This window comes from Leucopleurus acutus (genome assembly GCF_964270905.1).
Source record: "Leucopleurus acutus genome assembly, chromosome: 9".
Taxonomy (NCBI): Eukaryota; Metazoa; Chordata; class Mammalia; order Artiodactyla; family Delphinidae; genus Leucopleurus; species Leucopleurus acutus.
This window is the reverse complement of record NC_139144.1, coordinates 87,640,005-87,665,758: the sequence shown is the minus strand read 5'-3', so window position 1 is coordinate 87,665,758 and position 25,754 is coordinate 87,640,005. Positions and strand designations below refer to the sequence as shown.

Here is a 25,754-nt window from a genome sequence, read left to right as displayed (position 1 = left end):
GTTACCCCTGCGTGAAGCGATAAGTCGCGCGCGGGTCGGAGATTCACTGTGGGGGTCTCCGCCGCTGAGCCCTCCTGAAAGACTGACTGGCGGAAACTGGGACTGGAGTGTGAGCATCTGAGGGGCTCTCCAGTGGGGCTTGGAGAGGAATGTCTCAAATGACTTTTCTTGAAAGCTGAGGTAAGGGGAAAGCCAAAAACATTATGAAAAAAATAAATTGTAGTTATGGGACAGGAAGGGAAAATGAGAAGAAGTTGGAGAAGGGACGCCTTTGAGACTTTGGAAACCACTGCTCTCTCCAGTTTCTAAATTCTGTAAGGAAACAGCATTGAAGGGAATTGCAGTGGAATAGCTAATGGCCTTTCCTTCTGGAGTTGTCCTGGTTTTAAACGTCTTGTGTCCCTCCCCCCCCCCCCCCCCACCGTTCCAGAGTCACATGGAGACAGGAAAAGGAAATGCTTGTGTGTCCTCTCATCCTGTTCAGTTTTCAGTCTGGGATGCCCTTCGTTGTAAGCATTTGTTGAGAGCTCTCTCATACCCATCTCGCGCGATTGGTTTGCTCAGTAATGACATTCACCCACAGACCAGAAAAATCCTAAAGGAGTTGGGAAGCTGGGTGTCGTCATTCTTACAGCTGGTAAATCTACCTATTTTTAACCGACAGATATTTAGCCCCCAAATTCTGAAAGAGCAAGAGACAGAGAGTTTCAGGCTTCCCTGGCGGCGCAGTGGTTGAGCGTCTGCCTGCTAGTGCAGGGGACACGGGTTCGAGCCCTGGTCTGGGAGGATCCCACATGCCGCGGAGTAACTAGGCTCGTGAGCCACAACTACTGAGCCTGCGCGTCTGGAGCCTGTCCTCCGCAACAAGAGAGGCCGCGATAGTGAGGGGCCTGCGCACCGCGATGAAGAGTGGCCCCCGCTTGCCACAACGAGAGAAAGCCCTCGCACAGAAACGAAGACCCAACACAGCCAAAAATAAATAAATAAACAAATGTGGGGTTTAAAAAAAGAATATTATTTTAAAAAAAAAGAGATAGTTTCAAGAAAATGACCACAGAGGGAATAACAGCCCATGTGCTCTGAATGCTATATGGGCATCATACCAGCTCCTTATCTAAAAATGAACACTTGCTCTAAATATCTAGCAGCTTTAGATAATGTTCCCATCAAATACCTGTAGGTCAGCGTTGTGCATGTTTATTCCTTGGCTTAGCCACTGCGTTACCAAGTACCCTTCTCTCACTGTCTAAGTGGTTCTATCCCTGGAAGCCTGCACAGCGTCTTCATCTCCACCTGACCAACGGAAAAACTCAAGCAAAGGGTTTTTAGTGAATGACCAAGTGAGTTGAAACACCTCAGTACTACAATTGTATTCTTTTCCCATTATAATCATTAACCTGCCCAAACTTCCTCAAATCCTTTCCTGACTTCCTGTTTCCACAGAGAAAAACTTAGTAGTAGCCTCCACTAGCATATCAGATGGAGAATGCCAAATAGAAAGGTCACAATATGTTAGCCTTTAAAATCACATGTGCTTTGTGTGTTGCAGCATACTGGGAAAGTATTTGTTCCTTGAGGGAATGCTATAATCCCAGCAATGAAGTTAGGAGTCCAGAGACAGTGAAGAGGCCAGAGAAGGTTGATTACTTCCAAAGATGATTAGTGGTTATTTGGGGGGGAAAGAGATACTTTTAAGGGGAAAAGATTAAGATGGTGACTCAGTTCAATTAGTTTGGGGCTCCAAATTTGCTAATTACACCTCTTACCCGAATGTGAGTCCTTGTTCTTTTCCAGACACAGAGTTATGGTCCCTGAGTGATCTTTTTTAAAAAAACACATAAGTCAGTTCTTCCTAAGATGACTCTGTCAGACTTTCTATTCCCTTTGGGTAACACTGAAAGTCCTTAGCATAGGCCTTTCATATCCTGCCTTGATTACCTCTCTAGCTTTTCTCTTCTCTTTCTCCTCTGCACTCCCTACTCCAGGCACACTAAACTAACACACTGAATTGGCTCCTGTAAATTCTGTGCTCTCTCTGGTCTCCAGGGCTTAGTGTAAACCAAGCCAGGAATACTCTCCCCCATTCTTCACCTGGCTAACTTCTGCTTGTTTTTCAGATTATTTCATTCTGGAAAATCAGTCCTCATCACCTATTTCGGGGTTAGGTGCCTTTTTTTTTTACATTTTGTCACCCTGAGTTTCCTTCCTTATCTTAGCAAACATCACAATATATGTTTTTTAATTTTTTTTTTTTTAAGATTTTATTTATTTTTGGCTGCATTGGGTCTGTTGCTGCGTGCAGGCTTTCTCCAGTTGCGGCCATTGGGGGCTATTCTTCGTTGCGGTGCGTGGGCTTCTCATCGCGGTGGCTTCTCTTGTTGCGGAACACGGGCTCTAGGTGCATGGGCTTCAGTAGCTGCAACACGCGTGCTCAGTATTTGTGGCTCGCAGGCTCTAGAGCACAGGCTCAGTAGTTGTGGCTCGCGGGCTCTGGAGCACAGGCTCAGTGGTTGTGGCTCACGGGCTCTAGAGCACAGGCTCAGTAGTTGTGGCTCGTGGGCTCTAGAGCGCAGGCTCAGTAGTTGTGGTGCATGGGCTTAGTTGCTCCGCAGCATTTGGGATCTTCCCAGACCAGGGCTTAAACCCGTGTCCCCTGCATTGGCAGGAAGATTCTTAACCACTGTGCCACCAGGGAAGTCCCACAATATATTTTTATTTCCTCTTGTTTTCTCATTCTCTCTCCCTAAACTGTAACTCCCATGAAGGTAGGAGTCATGCATATCTTGTTCACAGTTGTATCCTTAGTCCTTTTAGAGTGTCTTGCATATAGTGGATGTTCAATAAATATTTACTGAAGAATGAATTAATTGTGCTAAAAGAGTACTTGGGTTGCAAAGGAAAAAAAATGCCAGAACTTCTCAGACTACAAAAATGTATCCCTGAGGTATGATTGCCACAGAGAATGTAAAGACCCCGGAAAGTGTGGCTTTCCTGCAGCACAGATTTTACAAATGGTAAAATAATTTAAAGCATTCGTATGTTAACATAAATACAGATAGATATGTTAACATACAAATGCTTTAAATTCGTAGATATATTATGATACTGAACCCCAAATTTGTATAAATGTTAAGATAAAATAGAAGACTAAAGAAATTTTAAAATCTTCAGGAGTCTGCCGTACCTCAGATCTCCTACAGGTACACATTTACCTCCACTGCCTCTGGGGCATTGCGTTCATCTATGGGGTTTATTGTAAGGATACATGGGGAAGGTCTGGAGATTGTCAGCAGCCATTTAATCTCTCTAGTTCCCCTACATTACTATATTGATGGCCTCATGGAGAACTGGACAATGGATCATCATTTTTCAGGGATCAACAGCTCTAGTAATCCAGTTATCTTGTCATCTAAAAGAAACCGTCTTTTACTCTCTGATGATGTCTCAACATGCTTCTCATAGTAAACACTTCCCAGAGAGAGTAACTGATTATATTCGGCTTGTCCCCATTCACTATCTTTTCCTGCAATAAAAGATTTATTGAGAGGCTGTGATATGCCAGGCCCTGTTCTGGATGCTAGGGAGGCAGGGACAAACAGAAAAGCCAGACAAGGGCCCTGCTTTCAGGGAACTTACATTCTGGCAGGGCAACATATAATAAATATAATAAGTCAACTAGATAATTTTAGTCTGTGCATTTTAGGTGCTAGGAAGAGACTACACTGGAGTAATATTGGATGGTAAAGGAAAGTGTCTCTAAGAAGGTAATATTTGCGCCTGTGCAGTGAAAAAGTGCCAACCATGCAAAGGCTGGACAAAAAACATTCTGGGAAGAGAGAATAAGCAAGTGCAATGGGCCTGAGGCAGGGAAGGGGTTGTTAAAGAAAAGAAAGAAGAGAGTGTGGTGGGAGCGTAGTGATGAAGAGAGAGACTGGAGTCAGAACAAGTAGGGCCCTAACAGTCATGGTAAGGAGTCGTGACATGGAAATGTTAAGGGGAGACTTGTGCGAGGATTCAAGCTAAGGAGTAGCGTGATCCATTTTACATTTTGTAAAGATCACTCTGCAAAACAGAAAATGGGTTGCAGAGAGGTAAGAGTGGAAGGGATGAGACTCTACAGGAGGTTAAGCCAGGCGAGAAATGATGGTGGCTTGTACTAACAGGAGATGGAGAGGAATGGTTGAATTGGGCTGTATTTGGAAGTAAAGTCAGCTAGACTTGCTGATGAGGGAGGGAAGGCAGGAGGAAACGGAAAGAATTAAGGATAACTCTTGGGTTTTGTGTTTGCACCACTGAGTAGCTAGTGATGCTTTTATTAAAAGGAGAAGATTTGGGGTTAGAACAGTTTTGAGGTAGAAGAAATCAAGAATTCCGACTTCAGTGTGGTATATAGGGGATACCTAATAGATATCCAGGTGGATTGTCAAGCATCTGATATGGGGATCTATATTGGTCAGAGACTTAAATCAAACCACCTCATAGGCATTTGACCTTCTTCATATATAACCAATCAGTGCTTTTTTTTTTTTTTTGGCTTAAGCACTGATTCCTGGGCCAATCAGTTTTCCTCTAAACAGCAGAGTCAGCGTTGCTCTGGGTATGGCAGCTCTAGAAAGAAGAAACCATCTGTGGCAGCCTTCTGCAGAAGGGGATCAAGGGGTACAGAACAGTCTAGGGAAAGAAACCCAGAGTATACTCAAAAATCTTGTTTGCAGTCCCAGTTCTAATACTTTTCTAGCTATGAGACCTTGGGAAAGTCACTTAACTTCTCAGCGTCTCATTTTCTACAGCTGTAAAGTGGTTTTAATAAAATCTGTCTACTTCACAGTGGGGTTTTGAAGATCAAGTGAAGGAAGAGGGCCTAGCTCGTCTGCTCTAAGTTCTCATTTAGCTCTCACAAAAACTCTGAGAGAGAAATATTATTATTCCCTTTTTCACAAATGAGAAAAATAAGACTCAGAAAGGTTAAATAATTGTTTGTTATCTTTGTTTTGTCCCTCCAGATACATGGGAGGGAAGAGTGTGAGGTTGGGTATCCCTTCCTCAGACTCCCTGCCTGTATACACAGTGGGCTGACTGGCCCTTTCAACCAAAGGTCACAAGTCCTCCCAAGTGGCCTCTCCACACTACTCTCTCTGGTTCTGGGTTCCAGTAACCACTCCCTCCCCTGCTCCCTGTGGTTTCCCAGTATGTTCTCATATCTTTAGAAATAGTCTCTTTATTAAACCTCTCAAATTGCCCAATTTGAGAATGCCATCTGTTTCCAGCTGGGACCCTAACTGTTACAGTAACTTATCCAAGGCAGTATAGCTAGTCAGTAACAGAGCCAGAATCTCTCCGTTTCAAAAGCCCATCCTGTTGGATTGCATCCCATTCCTCTCAGGTGGGAAGAGACTTAGTAAACTGCAAAGTGCTATTCAAATATAAGATATGGTCAAACAATAGTTAAAAAGCAAAGCAAATCCAGCCGATTTTATTTATTTCCAGGCAAAGGAACATACCAATTGACTGCGGGAGAAATGAAGGTGTTTTTAATTTTTAGGAAGGGGTATCATGGCGTGTTACACTAATTAAAGATTAAACAAATACTCTAAATAGGCTGGAATATATCCACAGCTTTGTATATGATTGCTTAAAACAAGCCCCATACTTCATTGGTCAGGAAAAAAAGTCCTCAGGTAGGTCCTGTAAGGGTCTTGCCTTAGCTCATTCAAAGGATCATTCAAAGTTCATGGTTTCTTTAACAACTTACAGCTGGTTAGGAGAGTTGAAGCACAACGCAGTACTCAATGTGCTATGTCCTAGGCAAGTTCTGCTGTAAAAAGAATTTCCCTTCACAATATTATTATGCAACAGATGAAGAAACTAATATCCAAATATGTCCGATGTCACATCTAAGGTCATTTGTACAACTGGGCTGTTTGCAGATCTGAATCTAGAACCTAAGTACCTAATTCTCAGTCACTTTTTCCCGTAACGTAATTAATGGAAACTTTTTAGGTCTATACCTACATCATTCTTCTTTAAATCCTCTATAACTAGCACATAGTAAATACTCCAGAAATATTTCCTGAATTGAATCTCTTAGTTCCTCCTGAATTTCTTCTCACTCACTGTCTTAGTCAGTTTAGGCTGTTTTAACAAAAATACCATAGACTGGGTGGCTTAAACCACACACATTTCTTTCTCACAGTTCTGGAGGCTGGGAAGTCCAAGATCAAGACATCAGTAGATTTGGTATCTGGTGAGGGCCCTCTTCCTTGTTTGTAGACAGCCAGCTTGTACTTTCACCCCTGGCCCCCATAATGCATGTCCTCACAGACAAAATACATACAAAATACATACATACTAACCCTAACCCATTCCATCCCAGCAGCCCCAAATGTCTTAACTTATTCCAGCATCAACTCTAAAGTCTAGTCTCATCTAAATCAGATATGAGTGAGACTCATTCTGAGGCAAAATTCCTCTCTAGCTATGAACCTGTGAAACCAAACAGACTAGGATAGACATTCCCATTTCGAAAGGGAGAAAGAGGAAAGAAGGAAGGAATAATGAGTCCCAAGCAAGTCTAAAACCTAGCAAAGGAAACTCCATGAGATCTTAAGGCTAGAGAATAATCCCTTTGGCATGATGCTCTGCCTTCTGGACGCCCCTGGAGTAGTCCTGCCCCAGGAGCTCTGCCAGGCCAGAGACACACCCACCCAGGGCTCTGCCAGGCGGTGGTCACACCTTGTAGGCTCCAGGTAGCCTCACTCCCAAGACTTTGGTTGGAGGCTGTCTGGCCTGTTGAAACTGATGTGATTCCTCCCCACACACCTCACCTTTTGAAACCCTGATTTCTGAGTTGCCTTCAGGGTCATTCTTTCCTTGTCTTGAAGAATAGCTTATGTGCCAACTGAATAGCTCTATGTAAAATCCAAGAAGTCCGTCAGTCATGCTTTCTCATTTTTAGTAGTATGGACAGGCTGAGAATTTTCCAAATCTTTAAGTTCTGGTTTCTTTTTGCTCAACAGTTCCATCATCAATTCATTTCTCTCTTCTTACATTTTGCTATGCAAGCAGTCAGGAGGAACCAAACAGCTCCTTCAACACTTTGCTTAGGAATCTCCTCAGCTAGATATACAGTTTCATCACTTGCAAGTTCTTACCTTCCACAAAATGCTAGAACATGAACATAATTCAGCCAAGTTTTCGACACTTTATAACAAGAATCATCTTGCCTCCAGTTTCCAATAACATGTTCCTCTTTTCTGTCTGAGACCAAAATGGCCTTTACTGTCCATATTTCTACCAACATTCTGTTCATGGTTATTTTTATTTTCTGAGAAGATGGAAGCAGTCTCTCCAGCTCTCCTCTTCCTGAGATCTCACCAGAATTGCCTCTAGGAGTCCCTTCATAGCAATACGGACTTTGTCTAGCAGGCACCTCAGAAAGCTTCCGCCTCTGCCCGTTACCCAGTTCCAAGGCTGCTTCCATAGTTTTAGGTGTTTGTTACAGCAGCACCGCCACTCCTACATACCAATTTGTGTCTTAGTCAACTTGGGCCGCTCTAACAAAAATATCATAAACTGGGAAGTTTAAACAACAGACATTTATTCCTCACACTATTCCTCAGGTGAACACTGAGACTAGCTTCAGGTATGACGCTCTGGCCTGTCTTCCCCCAGAAGGTGGCAGCAGCAGCCTCAGCTTGCTGGAGAAATCAGAATTCATCCTTTTGCCTGTTGGCATCCAAACCTAGAAATTCCTGGTTCCAGAGACCACTTTATCCTTCCCTTGGTTTGCTGAGCTTGGTTGAAGCCAGGGCACAGGGAGTGCAGGAACTGGCAATGAATCCTCTCATAAGTGCCTAGTTTTTTTGTAAACACTTTGGTCTGGGCTGTGACCTTGAAGCATGTGTGAAGGAGGACCCGGAAGTCTCTGGTCAGGGAAAAGAGCTTCAGAAAGAAACAAATAGTAACTTAAACACTTACATCCACACAGGCATAAATCCAGAGGACTCCAGCTCACAGTTTGGTGCCACACAAAGAATACAGATTCTAGACCCGGCCTCCCAGCTACCAGCAACTGACCTTGTCATTGAATCTGTCAGAGCTGCAATTTCCTCTTCCACCAAATGTGGACTAGATGATCTTTAAGCACCTGCTAGTTTTTAAATTATGAGTTAGTATACTTTCATTTTTTGGATTAAGTATGGTTGGACCTTCACCCTTTCAGAGTTTTAAAAATCCCAGACACAACAAAGCACTACTGGTTCCAAGTTAATCCCAGGTGAGCACAGATCCTGGCGAACACTGCCAACTGCCTAGGCGGTGGGCAGGAATCCCAGGAAATGTCTGAACACCACACAGCTATGGATGAACTGCCAACTGCTGGGGGTTGCTTTGCAAATTACCACATCTAAACGAAGCTGACAAAATAATATTCCAAAAAGCAATTAACACTGATTCCTAGTGTATTTGGAACCAAACGGCCTTTTGGGAAAAGTGAAAGTGGCTCAAAAAAGAAGTATCCCAGCCCTCTGGGTAGAAACATTTGAAGTTAAGGGGGTTCATCAAGTCAGAATCTTTCAGTGCATTTGTCCCATCACCACTGTCGGGGCTCAACCTGGTCTTTGTAAAGGAGGAGACAGAACTTGCTCCTCTCATTTTCCCCCTGCTTCATCCTGCCTGCTCTCACTTTCATTGCCTGTACTGCTTAAACTTTCATCCATCCATTCAGTAAACACTTGGGCACCTCCTATGTGCCAGGTGCTGGCATACACCTAGCTATTAAGGAGCTCACAACCAAGTAATCAGATATTAAACAGGTTAATCCACAAAGCATTCAGAAAGAATTAGCCTATAAAATATAAGGTCATAATGATGGTCATAGTCGTGGTTAGCAGTAGCATTATCTCTGTAAGGCCAAAGGCCAAATACCATATTTCCTTATTAAAGCTATCTCCAGAACATAGTAGAATCATCTAGAGGTAATCCCATAGGTCTAAAGGCGTTGGCTCCTGTGGGTTTTCTTTCTATTTCACATGAAAGTCATCCTATTAGAATCCCTTCCTAGGTTAGAAAGCTTTGGCTCCAGAAGGACACTGTAAATGGAAATATATCTATGTTACCTGGCATGAAAGGATGGGGCTGATTGGGGATGTCCAGCTTCCTCTACCTTTTCTTTTTTTTAATACATTTATTTATTTATTTTATTTTTGGCTGTGTTGGGTCTGTTGTTGCGTGCCAGCTTTCTCTAGTTGAGGTGAGCGGGGGCTACTCTTCGTTGCGGTGCACGGGCTTCTCATAGTGGTGGCTTGTCTTTGCTGCGGAGCACAGGCTCTAGGCACACAGGCTTCAATAGTTGCGGCATGCGGGGGCTCAGTAGTTGTGGTTCGCGAGCTCTAGAGCGCAGGCTCAGTAGTTGTGGCTCACAGGCTTAGTTGCTCCACGGCATGTGGGATCTTCCCGGACCAGGGCTCGAACCCGTGTCCCCTGCATTGGCAGGTGGATTCTTTGCCACTGTGCCACCAGGGAAGTCCCTACCTTTTCTCCTTAAGAATATTAGCATAGGTGATGGGCAGGTTAAATAAGTTCCAGTGTTACTGAAACAAAGAGAACTGGACAGAGGGAACTGGGGAATAACGGAAATAGGAGAACATGGTGATAGCAAATTCTAGGTGGCTCCACACTAGAAAAGAGAACCCGAACAAGCCAAAAAGTAAGAGAGCACAGGGATGTCCAGCGGGACAAGGGACTGAACTGAGCTATATCATAGAACAAATGAGCATAAAAGAAGCAAACTATTTCTCCTGGTTCCCAATCTGAGATCCATCTGAGGATATCAACTGAAGTTTGTCTTCAAAGAGACACCAGATGTTGGAATCAGGTCAAAGTATTTCTCAAATGTAAATTTTTATAGAGACTTTCTTACCATGTTGATCATTTTGATTTATTTTCTTCCAGTATATTTCCAAATAAGTTCAAAATGATCTCCTTCTCCCCCCACTTCCACAACCAATTTTTAGCAATGCCACTTACTAAATATATAGTACAAAGTTTGAGAACCTCTGGCCTTTGGCCTAATTTTATCTGATTTATTGTTGGAGACACTGCTCTCGTAGCCCAAAAAATAACCAGCCTTACAATGGGATTCTCTGATGAGCACATTTCTATGGTTGAGAACTTTTTCCCCTTAAATCTTAGGAGAGTGGCAGGCAAGAAGCTGTCTATAACTGACAGCTGAGCTCTCTCCTCCCTTTGGAATTTCTCCTGAGAAGTCAGTCTCCAAAAACCAGATACTGCAATGGCAGCTAGCTTGGACATCCACTTTGTAACGTTTCCATTTCAATTTTCCCACCTTATCCACCAGGTCTACAATTAAAATGATTTTAGTGCTTAGAGTTGTGAACAATAGTGAATCAGCATTTCAAAGAGAATTGGTAACAGGTGATGGTGGTATAAATGCCACATTCTAGAGGTCCCACATTCATTTTAAAAACAAATCTAAATGCTTTTTTTAAAACCCCTACACTCTCAGTCTGTCGTCCCCTTTGTTTATTCATGTTTCTCCTCCCCTTCCTCTCTCTTCCTGCCTAGCTATCTCCTTCACCTGTTCTCCCACCTTATTACTGTCTTTCTGTCTTATTCCTCTTACCCCTTGTTTATCTGTCTTGGCCCTCTGCATCTTCCTGTTCCTTCTCCATCTGATTCCATTTTTTTTACTCTGTACTGTCTCCCGCTTACCCACAACACATACTTCTCTCCTCTATTTCACCATCTTTCCCACTTCTGGCTCCTTAGTTGACTACGCTATAGAACAAAACCATTGTCAGATATTTATAATTATTAAATAAGATATTTTGTTAACTTTAAAAGCAGATAAGTTCTGAAAATGCTATATTTTTTTCCTCCAAGGAGAAAAAATTTTCTTGCTCATGGTTAGCAATCCTTACATGCTAACTATAATAATTATTTTTCTTATAACTTCCTGTGTTGGCCCCAGATTACTTTTTTCTTGTAGTTCGGTGACCCTCAATAGAAAAATGGTTCTCTGTTCTTCAGTAATCCTGACAACAGCAGCTGACATCAATGTAGAAAGAAAAGCAAGCTAAAAACAGTAGTTGAGTGTATGCATCCTGAATTGCATATTCAGTTGCAAAATCATCATCATCATTATTATTATAATTGCAGAGGGGAGGCATTTAAATAATTGTTCAAAGTGTCTTCTTGAGGAAGTAACTATATCAGGGCCAGCTGTCACAAACCAACCTACAATAATAATCCTGTATGTGCATCTTCAGTATTCATGGCAACTGTTCAATAACAAATTTAAGCATTCATCTAATGTCCTTAAACAACCTAGAAAATAACAAACAAACCTTGATCAGACCCAGTGTCTCACTTGGTAGTGACCTGTGTTTTTTTTTTTTTTTGCGGTACACGGGCCTCTCACTGTTGTGGCCTCTCCCGTTGCGGAGCACAGGATTCGGACGCGCAGGCTCAGCGGCCATGGCTCACGGGCCCAGCCTCTCCGCGGCATGTGGGATCTTTCCGGACCGGGGCACGAACCTGTGTCCCCTGCATCGGCAGGCGGACTCTCAACCACTGTGCCACCAGGGAAGCCCCGGTAGTGACCTGTGTTTTTAAGCAGTGTCCCAGAACAACCTTAGAGTCATAAACCACACACACAAAAAATTGCACCATCAATTCAATGGCAAACTGGGGGGATGGGCCCAGCATCCACCTGCTATGTTACGGCAATAAATCTAGGCACACAAGTAGAGTGGAAATCAGATAGGTACATCAGCAGAGAAATATCCACAAAGGTAGACATGTTTTATTGACTTTAAATTTGTAAATAAATGGGAACTGTGAGAAAAGAGGGACGGTTTTATTTTTAGTTTACTTGTGAAATCACCCAGAAGTATTTGAGATTTTTCTCTTCCCAAGATACAGCTATGAAATGACTAATAGGAATTAAGTGAGCCTGCACCAGGAACTGAATGTGCCACTTCACTGGGAACAGAAAATGTTCCCCTGATAGAGGCTGTCCTCTCAGATTAGTACCTGGGGTGTTTTAAAAAGAGACTCAGCCAGACGCGAATGTGGAGCATTTATAAACAGCAAGAATCATCCAAATGCCTTTGCAAATTTTCCCCATATCTAGTACTTTAGAGTCATGTTTATATCTTAACTTCTACGTTCCTGAAAAAACTCAGGAGAGAGGGAGAAAAAATTTCCTGTCACATTGTTTTTTTCTTGCTGGCTACGGTGGCTTTCCAACAGCAGTCTTGCTAATGGCTTGACCTGAGCAATTTTAGAAAGGTGAATGACCCAAGACTGCCTAAGAAAGTTGCTAACTGCTCTGATCCAGCCTAACTAGGTTCTAAAACTCATATACCTAGTTGCAGTGGCTCAATACTATTTGCATCCCCAGCTAAAATCAACTTGCCTATACACGGCCTCATCCTGTTTCAGTAATTTAAATATTTTCTACAGAAGTATCAGAAGGGGCACTGATTGACATTTTAAAGGTTGTTTCAAGGCACAATCTATGTATAGTTTTTTAATTGTAAAAGTAAAACACCACCATAATGAAAATAAATTCGAACTTCAAAAAGGCTTAAAATGGAAAGAAAAATCTTTCCACTTTTATCCCAACGTAAACACTGTTAACTATTTCTTGTGTATTTTTTCCACATAGGCATATATAATATATATACACCATTTTCCCACAAAGCAGATCATATAATAAACAGTGTCCTATTGTGAGATAATATAAAATAAATACATTGAACTGTGCCACAGTTCCAGCACAGAGCTCCTAAAACCCTTGTAAAGCCTAAGTGATAAGAACACTGGGAGCATCTTTTGTTCTCATAGTTGGTCTTTGACCCTGCTTCCTGACACAGAGTTCCTAAATCTCTTTGAATTTTCTGGGGGTTTGTAGCCTCTTTTGTTCTAGTGAGGTGAGCTATTGGATGGCTCCTGGATGAGGGCTGGCCCCAGAAAGACCAAGCCAGGATTAGAAGCTTGGAATTTTCAGCCCCACCACCCATTCTCCAGAGAGGGAAAAAGGAATAGCAGTAGTATTAATAATCGATCATGTCTATGTGATGAAGCCTCTATAAAAATCCCAGGGGCTTCCCTGATGGCACAGTGGTTAAGAATCCGCCTGCCAATGTAGGGGACATGGGTTCGAGCCCCGGTCTGGGAAGATCCCACATGCCGCGGAGCAACTAAGCCCATGGGCCACAACTACTGAAGCCTGCACTCTAGAGCCCACGTACCACAACTACTGAGCCCACGTGCCACAGTTACTGAAGCCTGTGTGCCTAGAGCCTGTGCTCTGCAACAAGAGAAGCCACCACAATGAGAAGCCCGCTCACTGCAACAAAGAGTAGCCCCTGCTTGCCACAACTAGAGAAACCCCACGCACAGCAACAAAGCCCCAATGCAGCCAAAAATAAAAATAAATAAATAAATAACTTTAAAAAAAATCCCAAATAGCAGAATAACTGAGGCAGAAGAACGGATAAGTGACCTGGAAGATAAAATAGTGGAAATAACTACTGCAGAGCAGAATAAAGAAAAAAGAATGAAAAGAACTGAGGACAGTCTCAGAGACCTCTGGGACAACATTAAATGCACCAACATTCGAATTATAGGGGTTCCAGAAGAAGAAGATAAAAAGAAAGGGACTGAGAAAATATTTGAAGAGATTATAGTTGAAAACTTCCCTAATATGGGAAAGGAAATAGTTAACCAAGTCCAGGAAGCACAGAGAGTCCCATACAGGATAAATACAAGGAGAAATACGCCAAGACACATATTAATCAAACTGTCAAAAATTAAATACAAAGAAAGCATATTAAAAGCAGCAAGGGAAAAACAACAAATAACACACAAGGGAATCCCCATAAGGTTAACAGCTGATCTTTCAGCAGAAACTCTGCAAGCCAGAAGGTAGTGGCAGGACATATTGAAAGTGTTGAAGGAGAAAAACCTGCAACCAAGACTACTCTACCCAGCAAGGCTCTCATTCAGATTTGATGGAGAAATTAAAACCTTTACAGACAAGCAAAAGCTGAGAGAGTTTAGCACCACCAAACCAGCTTTACAACAAATGCTAAAGGAACTTCTCAAGGCAAGAAACACAAGAGAAGGAAAAGACCTACAATAACGAACCCAAAACAACTTAGAAAATGGGAATAGGAACATACATATTGATAATTACCTTAAATGTAAATGGACTAAATGCTCCCACCAAAAGACACAGATTGGCTGAATGGATACAAAAACAAGACCCTTATATATGCTGTCTACAAGAGACCCACTTCAGACCTACAGACACATACAGACTGAAAGTAAGGGGATGGAAAAAGATATTCCATGCAAATAGAAACCAAAAGAAAGCTGGAGTAGCAATTCTCATATCAGACAAAATAGACTTTAAAATAAGGACTATTAAAAGAGACAAAAAAGGACACTACATAATGATCAAGGGATCAATCCAAGAAGAAGATATAACAATTGTAAATATTTATGCACCCAACGTAGGAGCACCTCAATACATAAGGCAAATACTAACAGCCATAAAAGGGGAAACCGACAGTAACACATTCATAGTAGGGGACTTAAACACCCCACTTTCACCCATGGACAGATCATCCAAAATGAAAATAAATAAGGAAACACAAGCTTTAAATGATACATTAAACAAGATGGACTTAATTGATATTTATAGGATACTCCATCCAAAAACAACAGAATACACATTTTTCTCAAGTGCTCATGGAACATTCTCCAGGATAGATCATATCTTGGGTCACAAATCAAGCCTTGGTAAATTTAAGAAAATTGAAATTGTGTCAAGTATCTTTTCTGACCACAATGCCATGAGACTAGATATCAATTACAGGAAAAGATCTGTAAAAAATACAAACACATGGAGGCTAAACAATACACTACTTAATAATGAAGTGATCACTGAAGAAATCAAAGAGGAAATTAAAAAATACCTAGAAACAAATGACAATGGAGACACAACGACCCAAAACCTATGGGATGCAGCAAAAGCAGTTCTAAGGGGAAAGTTTATAGCAATACCAGCCCACCTTAAGAAGCAGGAAACATCTCGAATAAACAACCTAACCTTGCACCTCAAGCAATTAGAGAAAGAAGAACAAAAAACCCCAAAGTTAGCAGAAGGAAAGAAATCATAAAAATCAGATCAGAAATAAATGAAAAAGAAATGAAGGAAACAATAGCAAAGATCAATAAAACTAAAAGCTGGTTCTTTGAGAAGATAAACAAAATAGATAAACCACTAGCCAGACTCATCAAGAAAAAAAGGGAGAAGACTCAAATCAATAGAATTAGAAATGAAAAAGGAGAGGTAACAACTGACACTGCAGAAATAAAAAAGATCATGAGAGATTACTACAAGCAACTCTATGCCAATAAAGTGGACAATCTGGATGAAATCAAGAAAACACTCCCATTTACCATTGCAACAAAAAGAATAAAATATCTAGGAATAAACCTACCTAAGGAGACAAAAGACCTGTATGCAGAAAATTATAAGACACTGATGAAAGAAATTAAAGATGATACAAATAGATGGAGAGATATACCATGTTCTTGGATTGGAAGAATTGACATTGTGAAAATGACTCTACTACCCAAAGCAATCTATAGATTCAATGCAATCCCTATCAAACTACCACTGGCATTTTTCACAGAACTAGAACAAAAAATTTCACAATTTCTATGGAAACACAAAAGACTCTGAATAGCCAAAGCAATCCTGAGAACGAAAAAAGGAGCTGGAGGAATCAGGCTCCCTGACTTCAGACTATACTACAAAGCTACAGTAATCAAGACAGTATGGTACTGGCACAAAAACAGAAAGATAGATCAGTGGAACAGGATAGAAAGCCCAGAGATAAACCCACGCACATATGGACACCTTATCTTTGATAAAGGTGGCAGGAATGCACAGTGGAGAAAGGACAGCCTCTTCAATAAGTGGTGCTGGGAAAACTGGACAGGTACATGTAAAAGTATGAGATTAGATCACTCCCTAACACCATACACAAAAATAAGCTCAAAATGGATTAAAGACCTAAATGTAAGGCCAGAAACTATCAAACTCTTAGAGGAAAACATAGGCAGAACACTCTATGACATAAATCACAGCAAGATCCTTTCTGACCCACCTCCTAGAGTAATGGAAATAAAAACAAAAATAAACAAATGGGACCTAATGAAACTTCAAAGCTTTTGCACAGCAAAGGAAACCATAAACAAGACCAAAAGACAACCCTCAGAATGGGAGAAAATATTTGCAAATGAAGCAACCGACAAAGGATTAATCTCCAAAATTTACAAGCAGCTCATCCAGCTCAATAACAAAAAAACAAACAACCCAATCCAAAAATGGGCAGAAGACCTAAATAGACATTTCTCCAAAGAAGATATACAGACTGCCAACAAACACATGAATGAATGCTCAACATCATTAATCATTAGAGAAATGCAAATCAAACCTACAATGAGATATCATCTCACACCAGTCAGAATGGCTATCATCAAAAATTCTAGAAACAATAAATGCTGGAGAGGGTGTGGAGAAAAGGGAACACTCTTGCACTGCTGGTGGGAATGTGAATTGGTTCAGCCACTATGGAGAACAGTATGGAGGTTCCTTAAAAAACTACAAATAGAACTACCATATGACCCAGCAATCCCACTACTGGGCATATACCCTGAGAAAAACAAAATTCAAAAGGAGTCATGTACCAAAATGTTCATTGCAGCTCTATTTACAATAGCCCGGAGATGGAAACAACCTAAGTGCCCATCATCAGATGAATGGATAAAGAAGGTGTGGCACATATATACAATGGAATATTACTCAGCCATAAAAAGAAACGAAATTGAGCTATTTGTAATGAGGTGGATAGACCTAGAGTCTGTCATACAGAGTGAAGTAAGTCAGAAAGAAAAAGACAAATACCATATGCTAACACATATATATGGAATTTAAGAAAAAAAAATGTCATGAAGAACCTAGGGGTAAGGCAGGAATAAAGACGCAGACCTACTAGAGAACGGACTTGAGGTTATGGGGAGGGGGAAGGGTGAGCTGTGACAGGGCGAGAGAGAGTCATGGACATATACACACTAACAAACGTAGTAAGGTAGATAGCTAGTGGGAAGCAGCCGCATGGCACAGGGATATTGGCTCAGTGCTTCGTGACAGCCTGGAGGGGTGGGATAGGGAGGGTGGGAGGGAGGGAGACGCAAGAGGGAAGACATATGGGAACATATGTATATGTATAACTGATTCACTTTGTTATAAAGCAGAAACTAACACACCATTGTAAAACAATTATACCCCAATAAAGATGTTAAAAAAAAAAATCCCAATAGTATGGGGTTCGGAGAGCTTCCAGATAGGTGAACACAACCACGTAATTGGAGGGTGAAGCACTCCTGCCCTCGGACCCTCCCAGACTTTGCCCTGTGTATCTCTTCTTCTGGCTGTTCATCCGTATCCTTTACATTGCAATTTATCAGGTAATAAACTGATAAACTAAGTGTTTCTCTGAGTTCTGTGAGCTGTTTTAGCAAACAATTCAATCCAAGGGGTAGGAAGTCATGGGACCTTCCAGTTTGTAGGCAAGTCAGACAGAAGTTGTGGGTGAGCTGGGAACCTACTGCTTGAGACTGGCATCTGAAGTGGGGGGGGCTATCTTGTGGGACTGAGCCCTTAACCTGTGGGATAGTGTCCAGGTAGATAGTGTCAAGATTGAATTAAATTGTAGGACACCCAGCTGATGTCACAGAGAATTGCTTGGTTTGGGGAAAAGTCCCATATCTGGTGTCAGAAATGGTGTAAGTGTGGTAGTGTGAGAGTGAAGGAGAGACACACAGGAGGAAGAGTGAGTTTTTCCTAAACACCTATACCTTGCTTTATTCATTTAATAATATATCAGAAATATTTCCATGTCAGCATATATAGATCTTCCAAGATCTTTTAATCATTGGATGTGCCATAATTTATTTAACCATTGATGAACATTTAAATCATTTCCACTTTTTATTATAAACAGTGTTTCCATGAACATCTTTATATGTGTCATTGGGAATTTGTATGGCTCTATCTTAGGAAAAATTCCTATAAATGAAATTGCTGGGTCAACGTATATATATATACATTTAAAAATCAGGTTAGATGTTGCCAAATTGTAATCTCCAAATAGTTGTTCCATGTCTGTCAACAGTATAAGTTCACTTATACCCTTGTCAAAACTGAGTTTTATCAAACTTTCAACCTTTTGTCAATCTGATAGATAAAAATGGTATCACATTGTTAGGATTTGCATTTTTCTAAGCACTAATGAAGTTGTATTTTTTTCCAAGTAGTTCTTGCCATTCTTATTTTCTTTATGAAATATCTGTTCATATTCTTTGCCCTTTTTCTGTTTATTTTTTTCCTTGTAAAACTGTAAGATCTCTTTATATAATAAACACTTTTTCTGTTGGGTTACAACTAATTTTTTTCTTCTGTGCCATTTGTCTTTTGGCTCAATTTATGGTATTTTCTTGTTGTTGTTGTCATATTTGTTTTTACCATTAAAAAATTTTAAGTGTTTTACACTAAAGCATTTATCAGCATTTTCCTTTTTGGTTTCTGAGTTTTGTCTATGTTTTAAATTTTAGCTCTCTTACAAGATTGGTCTCTTTACAGTTGCCTAAACTTTAATGCAGCAGGGCATGATTTGAATTTCACTACATCATAGGTACAGGTTCAAAAATTTAGATTTTACTTTGGAAAAACTTACAAAGTCAAGGTCTTTAAGAGAAGGGAGGGCTGAGAGACCCCTTCCTCTTAGTGTCCCTGGCTGACCTGTTGGCCTTACAGAATGGTTTTCTAGAGAAGGGAATTCTGCCCCTCTTTTGGTCTCCTTCTAGTATACAGCAAGTTTGAGAGTAGCCTTAACAGTGAAAGGAATAACCAGACTCTCTTGGCACCAGGCAGCCTGGATTTTGGTGCCAGCTCTTTACCAAAGTTGTCTGGGAAACACACACAAGCTGCCTACCACCTAGACTTTTGGTCCCATGGGATGTTACACAAGCGAAAGGAAGCCAGTGGTCCCATGAGAAGCTGAGCTTGTGTACAGTTCCTCAGGCTAGGAGAAGCCCCTTCCTCAGCTTCAACCCCTCATACCCTGGTTTGAACTAACTTATTGTCCAGGCAACACAGAATGAGCACCCAGATTCATTTAGAACAAGCCTGCTCTTTGTATCATATTAAGTCAGTAAAGAGTCAGGCAGTGGAGGTGAGACTAACACTTTTCACCCCCAACGTTTTATTTAGAAAAATTTCAAACCTACAAAGCTTAAAAGAATGATACAATAAATGCCCCTATACTCTTCAACTAGATTCACAAATTGTTAACATTTTGTCACCTTTGCTTTATCTCTTTCTATAAAAATACATTTTTATCCATTGAAGAATTTGAAAGTAAGTTGAATACTTTATGAAGTTTCACTCAGATTAAGCGTACATCTCCTAAGGATAAAGGCATCCTCCTACATAACTGCAATACTATTTTTAGATCTGGGAAAATTAATGATTCAATATATTTAATTCCACATTCAAATTCTTATAATCATCCAAAATGTCTTTTATAAACATCTTTTTTTGTTTGATCCAAGATCTTAACAAGGTCCATACATTGCATTTGATTCTGTCTCTCAAGTCCAGTGCCCCAAGGTGGACATTTAGCAATGCCTGGAGATACTTTTGATTGTCATAACTATGAGTGCTACCGGCATCAAGTGGACAGAGGCCAGGGATGCTACTAAACATCCTAAAATACACAGGACAACCCCCCACAACAAAGAAGTATTTATTCCAAAATGTCAGTTAGTGCTGAGATTGAAAACCCTTGTTCTAATCTATCTAGAAGTCTCCTCACTTTTTTGTTGTTGTTTTTCATGATACTGACTTGTAGTATTCAGACCAGCTGTAACGTAGAATGTTCCACACTCTAGGTTTTTCTGATTCTTTCCTCATGATTAGTTTTCCATTTAAACATATTTAGCAAGGATATAACATAGATCATTTTAACAGTTAGTTATTACTGCATAGCAACCCACCCCCAAACTCAGTGGCATAGGTATTTCAGCTGATCTGGGCTAGGCTGGGTTCAGCTGATTTTGGTTACACTCATTCATGGATCTGCAGGCATTTGACAGATTGACTGGGGGCTGGTGGTCTAAGATGACCTTAGCTGGGGTGACTGGGCCTAGCCCCATTCATCTGTCACACTTAGCAGGCTAGCACTGGCCTGTTCTCACGGAAGAGGCAAGGGTCTGAAAGACAGTGGAAGTGTGCAAGTTCTTTTGAGGCTTAGAACTGGCACTCTATCACTTCAATGGCATTATGTTGGCCAAAGAAGGTAACAAAGCCAGCCTAGACTCAAGTGGTAGAGAAAGAAACTCGACCTCTTCATGGGAGTTGCTGCAAAGTCACATTGCAAGGGATGTGCCTGTTGCACTATCAAATTGATATTGTGTACCTCTAATTGCATGATATCAGGGGGTGTATACGTCAGGTTGTCCCACTGGTAGTGATGTTAAGTTTGATACTCGATGTTAAGTTTGATACTCGATTAAGTGGTAACTGACAGAGTTCTCCTTTGGACAGCTCTATTTTTCATATATGCAAGGTGATACTCTGGTGCACTGTGTCTATCCTGCTTGCCATTGTATTAGTTTCCTAGGGCTGCTGTAACAAAGTACCCACAAATTGGCTAGCTTAAACCAACAGGAATTTATTCTCACAGTCTGGAGACTAGAAGTATGAAAACAATGTGTTGGTAGGCTCCCTCTGAAACCGTAGGGGAGAATTCTTCCTTGCCTCTTCCAGTTTCTGTTAGCCCAGACATTCCTTGGCTTGTAGCTGCAGCACTTCAATTCAGCCTCCATCGTCACATAGCATTCTCCATATGTATCTGTATCTTCACATGACTGTCTTCTTACAAGGACACCAGTCATATTGGATTAGGATCCCACCCTTCTGCAGTATGACCTCATCTTAACTAATTACATCTGCAATGAACCTATTTCCAAATAAGATCACATTCTGGGAGCCTGGGGGGGAGGCTCCATTTTTTGAGAAACATAATTCAACCAATGACACCCATCAACCCTTCACCAAAAGGTTTTATCATCCACTGATAGTCCTTGATTGAATCAGTTATTACACTGAGGATTGTACAACAGTGTTTCTCTTAAGCCTCATCATTTATTCAACGTTTATTAGCTGACATTTTTCTGTAATGAAGGTTTTGTTTTCCTTTTTCTCCCCTATCTCTTCTTTCCTCCCTCCCACTTTTTAAATCACTTTCAATGTGTGACTTTTTTTACAACCATCATTTTTATACAACCATACAAACAATATTTTGGTGATCAAATTGTCTCAAATTTGGCTAATTAGAGCCCATAAAGTCAACTCTTAACAAATAAAAGTACAATAAGTATTTAAACTTGTATTAAAATTTAAATTCTTCTTTTTTAAAATGTGGCTACTCCCACTAATCTATCCCATAGGACCTACTTCTGATGTCCAAATAAATTGGGGCCCATATTTTTCTCCGTGGAGAGGCTATGTGATTGTTCTCCATGGGAAAATTCTCATCATCATTCCCAAAGTATAGCCATTTTTAAAAGCTGTCATTTATTGAGTGCCTTGCATTACATATGTTATTTTCATTGTCATAATAACTGTGCCTTAGTAATGTTACTACATATTACAAATGAGAAATCTGAGGTTCAAAGTGAGATACTAGAAAGAGCATGGATTTTGCAAGCTCATAGTTTGAATGCTGGCTCTATCACCTATTAGGTATGTGATCTGGGGCCTCTGTAGGCCTTGGTTTGTTTATCTATACTATGGGGATGATGACACTTTACTCACAGATTTGACCCAGCAGCTCAGCTAACCTAGAGCAGGTGTTTATTAGTTCTCTTCTTTCCATATCCTGATGATGGGCCATGACTTCTAGGTCATGTTGGATAAATGACTGTGCCACAGAGTCCACTAGCGATTAATGAGGAGTTGATCAATTTTATTAATTCAGAATATGCTCATTACTAATTAGATAGCTTTACCTAAGTTCCAGCTAAAGTTTACCTTTAAATATCTTTGGGGAAATAAAAAACAATTGCTTAAATAATATTGTGGGAAGGAGATCATATCTATTCAACTTAAGAGAACAACTTTGGGGGAGATCTTTTGCATTTGCATAGGAATCTTATTTACAAATCAGTATCATTTACAAATCAATTTTCAAACTATGTAGGCTCAACTTTCTTTTTGAAAACAGTGCATTCATTCATTCCACAAATAGTATTGAGCATCTGCTATGGCCCATGCAATGGTCTAGGCATTTGGGATACATCAAAGAATAAAATAAATATTTCTGCCCTTGTTTACCTTCAATTTGGGGGAGATAGGTGAAAAGCAAATAAATTTGAAAATTGTACAGAGTATTAAAAGTAGGTAAGTGCTAATGAGAAAAATAAAGCAGGGGTGTACAGGAGGGGATTGCTATGTTAAGTAGGGTTGTCATCATTTAAAAGGTGAGAGCTGAGCGAAGACTTGAAGGAGGTGAGGAAATTGGGCATGTGGCCATCTGGGAGAACAACAAACGCAAAGGTCCTGAGCAGGAGTGCGCTTGACCTGCTGGAAGCACAGTAAGGAGGCCAGTGCGGCCAGAGTGCAGTGAATGAAAGGAAGTATTTTATGCAGCTAACACTTAGATAGCCCTTACTCGTAGCACTATGTTAAGCACTTAAAAATATTAACTGGGGCTTCCCTGGTGGCGCAGTGGTTGAGAGTCCGCCTGCCGATGCAGGGGACACGGGTTCGTGCCCCGGTTCCGGGAAGATCCCACATGCCGCGGAGCAGCTGGGCCCATGAGCCATGGCCGCTGAGCCTGCGCGTCCGGAGCCTGTGCCCCGCAACGGGAGAGGCCACAACAGTGAGAGGCCCGCGTACCGCAAAAAAAAAAAAAAAATTAACTAATCCTCAACAACTATGTGATGTGGGTACTGTTTTTTCTCTTTTCCAGATGAGGAAACTGAGGCACAGGAGGGTTAAATAACTGCCTCCAAATCACATAACTAGCAAATGATAGAGGTTGAACTGGAGCTCAGGTAGTCGGTCTCTAGAGACTTTTGGTACTCTTGAGTACCCAAGTATGCTATCCTGCCTCCTAGTTCCTAAGAGGTGAGGTCCAATAACTGGAGACTAGATCCCCAAGGTCATTAAAGGCCATTGAGAATTTGAATTTTTATTCTGAGTGATACAGATTTTGAACAAAAGAGTGATATGTCTGTTTTTGTCATTGTTCCAGGAATTTCCAAAGTAGTTACATACTTTAGGTATGTGTTACTCTGGGCATTTAATATGCCTATGTAAAGTCAAAAGGATTTCAATTTATGGGAAGAAAGAAATTTTGATATGTATAATTTAGAGATGATATCCCATCAAATACCATTTGTGTAAGAGTGATCTCTCCTGTTTTTAAAGTCTTACAGGAACCTCTTTATTGTATGGATCTAGCAATACTTATGTATTTGGCTGTGCTTTCTTGGGGCACCAAGGCAAAATTTTGACCAAAAAGCTTTGTTTTTCTATTTTGAAGGGGAAAAAATTTATAGGAGCAAATGGTTATTTAAGATATGTCCTATCTACATACCAAAGGTGATGGGTTAGTGGTGCTGACTTCTTGGGACTTAATGGGTCAGCACCCTGTAGGGGGCCACCCACCTTCTCTGGGGTTTCATGACCTCAAGTGTGGAGTACTCTAGAGGCAACTGCCCCTGAGAGTAACTAAAGGACGCAGGCTTGAGCCACCCAACCTGCTCAAGATAGATTTAGGAGCAGCACATGGCAGAGTCAGCCTGGAGAAAAGAAAGCATTGGGAAGATTACACAGTCATCCAAGAATGATATTAATGATGGTAATTGCCATAATGTATTTAGCGTTTACTGTATGCCTAGCATCATGCCAAATGCTTTACAAACACGAGCTATATAGTATCATCATCCCCATGTTGTGAGTAAAGAAGCTAAGGCTTAAAGAGATTAAGTAAATTGCCTAAAATCATATACAGCTGTGACTTAAGCTCAGCTCTGCCTGTCTCCAAAGCCCATGTTCATACTCATTTATTCTATGCTGTGTAGGAGTATAATTCTCTATGGTTATTCCTTCTGTAACCCTCAGAACACTGTCTTCCTGGAGGTGGTTCTGTCTCAGCCACTACTGCAGCTGACTTGCTTTGTTTGGGCACATGTAGTCCTGCTACCTGGGGCTGGAGCTTATCTACCACTTTCCCAGCCTGGCCTTCCCCCTGATTGCCACTGAGCAACTAGGCTCATCAGCCACACTCCATGAATTTCTGGCTTCTCTCTCTACTCCCCAACTAGGACTAAAGGCCATACCATAGAGCCTTGGCTGTGGCTTGCTAAGAAACTAACAATGGCAACATATGATGACATAATGTAGAAGTATGAGGAAAGAAACTACTGGTGTGATAAATTTTGATCAGTGGGGAATAGGAGATGGGAAAGAACCATGAAGGTAGATTACTTTTCCTTTCTCCTTCCCAAGAATTTACCTGAGCATGTTTTCACCATGCAGCATGTCTGGAGATATGCTGCATGCACATGCAGGTGTACCTACTGTCTCTGTAGGCTGTTCAAACATCACCTTGCGTTGCTTCACCTCTTTCTTGGTCTCTCTTCCCTTTTTCTCTCACTCTTACTGCCCTGGGATTACATCTCCTAAATAAAATATTAGCCTTAATTCTTGGTTTGAGTTCTATTTTTCTAGAAAACATAGGCTAAGACAGGGGTCCCTAACCCCACCCCTCCCACCCCGGGCCACACAGCAGGAGGTGAGTGGCAGGCAGGTGAGTGAGGGAAGCTTCATCTGCCGCCCCCCATCACTCTCATTATCGCCTGAACCACCATCACCACTACCCCCTTCCGTGGAAAAGCTGTCTTCCACGAAACCGGTCCCTGGTGCCAAAAAGGTTGGGGACCACTCGGCTAAGATATTCAGACCCAATTTCTCTCAATGGAGCCACCACTGCCTACATTCCCTTGGCTCAGAGCCAAGCTTCCAAAAATGTATTCCAAAAGATAATAGCTGGTAATAATATTGTCAGTCTTATTAGTATGCCTGATAGAATTCATGTATTCCTCCAAAAAGGTGTCATTTATTTGGAAGAAAATAAAAAATAATTAAAAGGATCCTTGGTGGTAAAAAGATTCTAAACCAGTAGCTCAAAACTAGCCTCAATCCTAAATCCACTTATGCTCTGAGGTTCTCACAACTAGCTTTCCCTTCCTTTCTAGTCTTGCCCTGGATTGGGTCCCCATTATCCTCTCTTAGACTATTATAACACCTTCCTAATTTGTCTTTCTGTTTCCACATTTTCCTACTTCTGATCCAATCTGAATACCACTGCCATCAGTTAAATAGCCCTAAAAGCTGATTTTATCTTGCTCTTCCACGTTCAGAAACCTTCAGTAACTTCTCACTGCCCATAAAATAATGTCTAAAGTTCCTTCTAAAACATATCTTCACTCAAGGCCCTCCACAAACTGTCGTGACCTACATTTCCAGCTTTAATACCAATGTTAGTGTTTCTCTATTCGAATTATACCACCAGCTATTC

The 25,754-nt window shown here is 41.1% G+C and overlaps 1 protein-coding gene across 1 annotated transcript in view; it reads right to left on the bottom strand.

Moving 5' to 3' along the window:
- MKLN1 (muskelin 1) overlaps positions 1-25,754 on the bottom strand; it is a 359,451-nt gene that overhangs the window by 186,365 nt on the left and 147,332 nt on the right. The window lies entirely within an intron of this gene.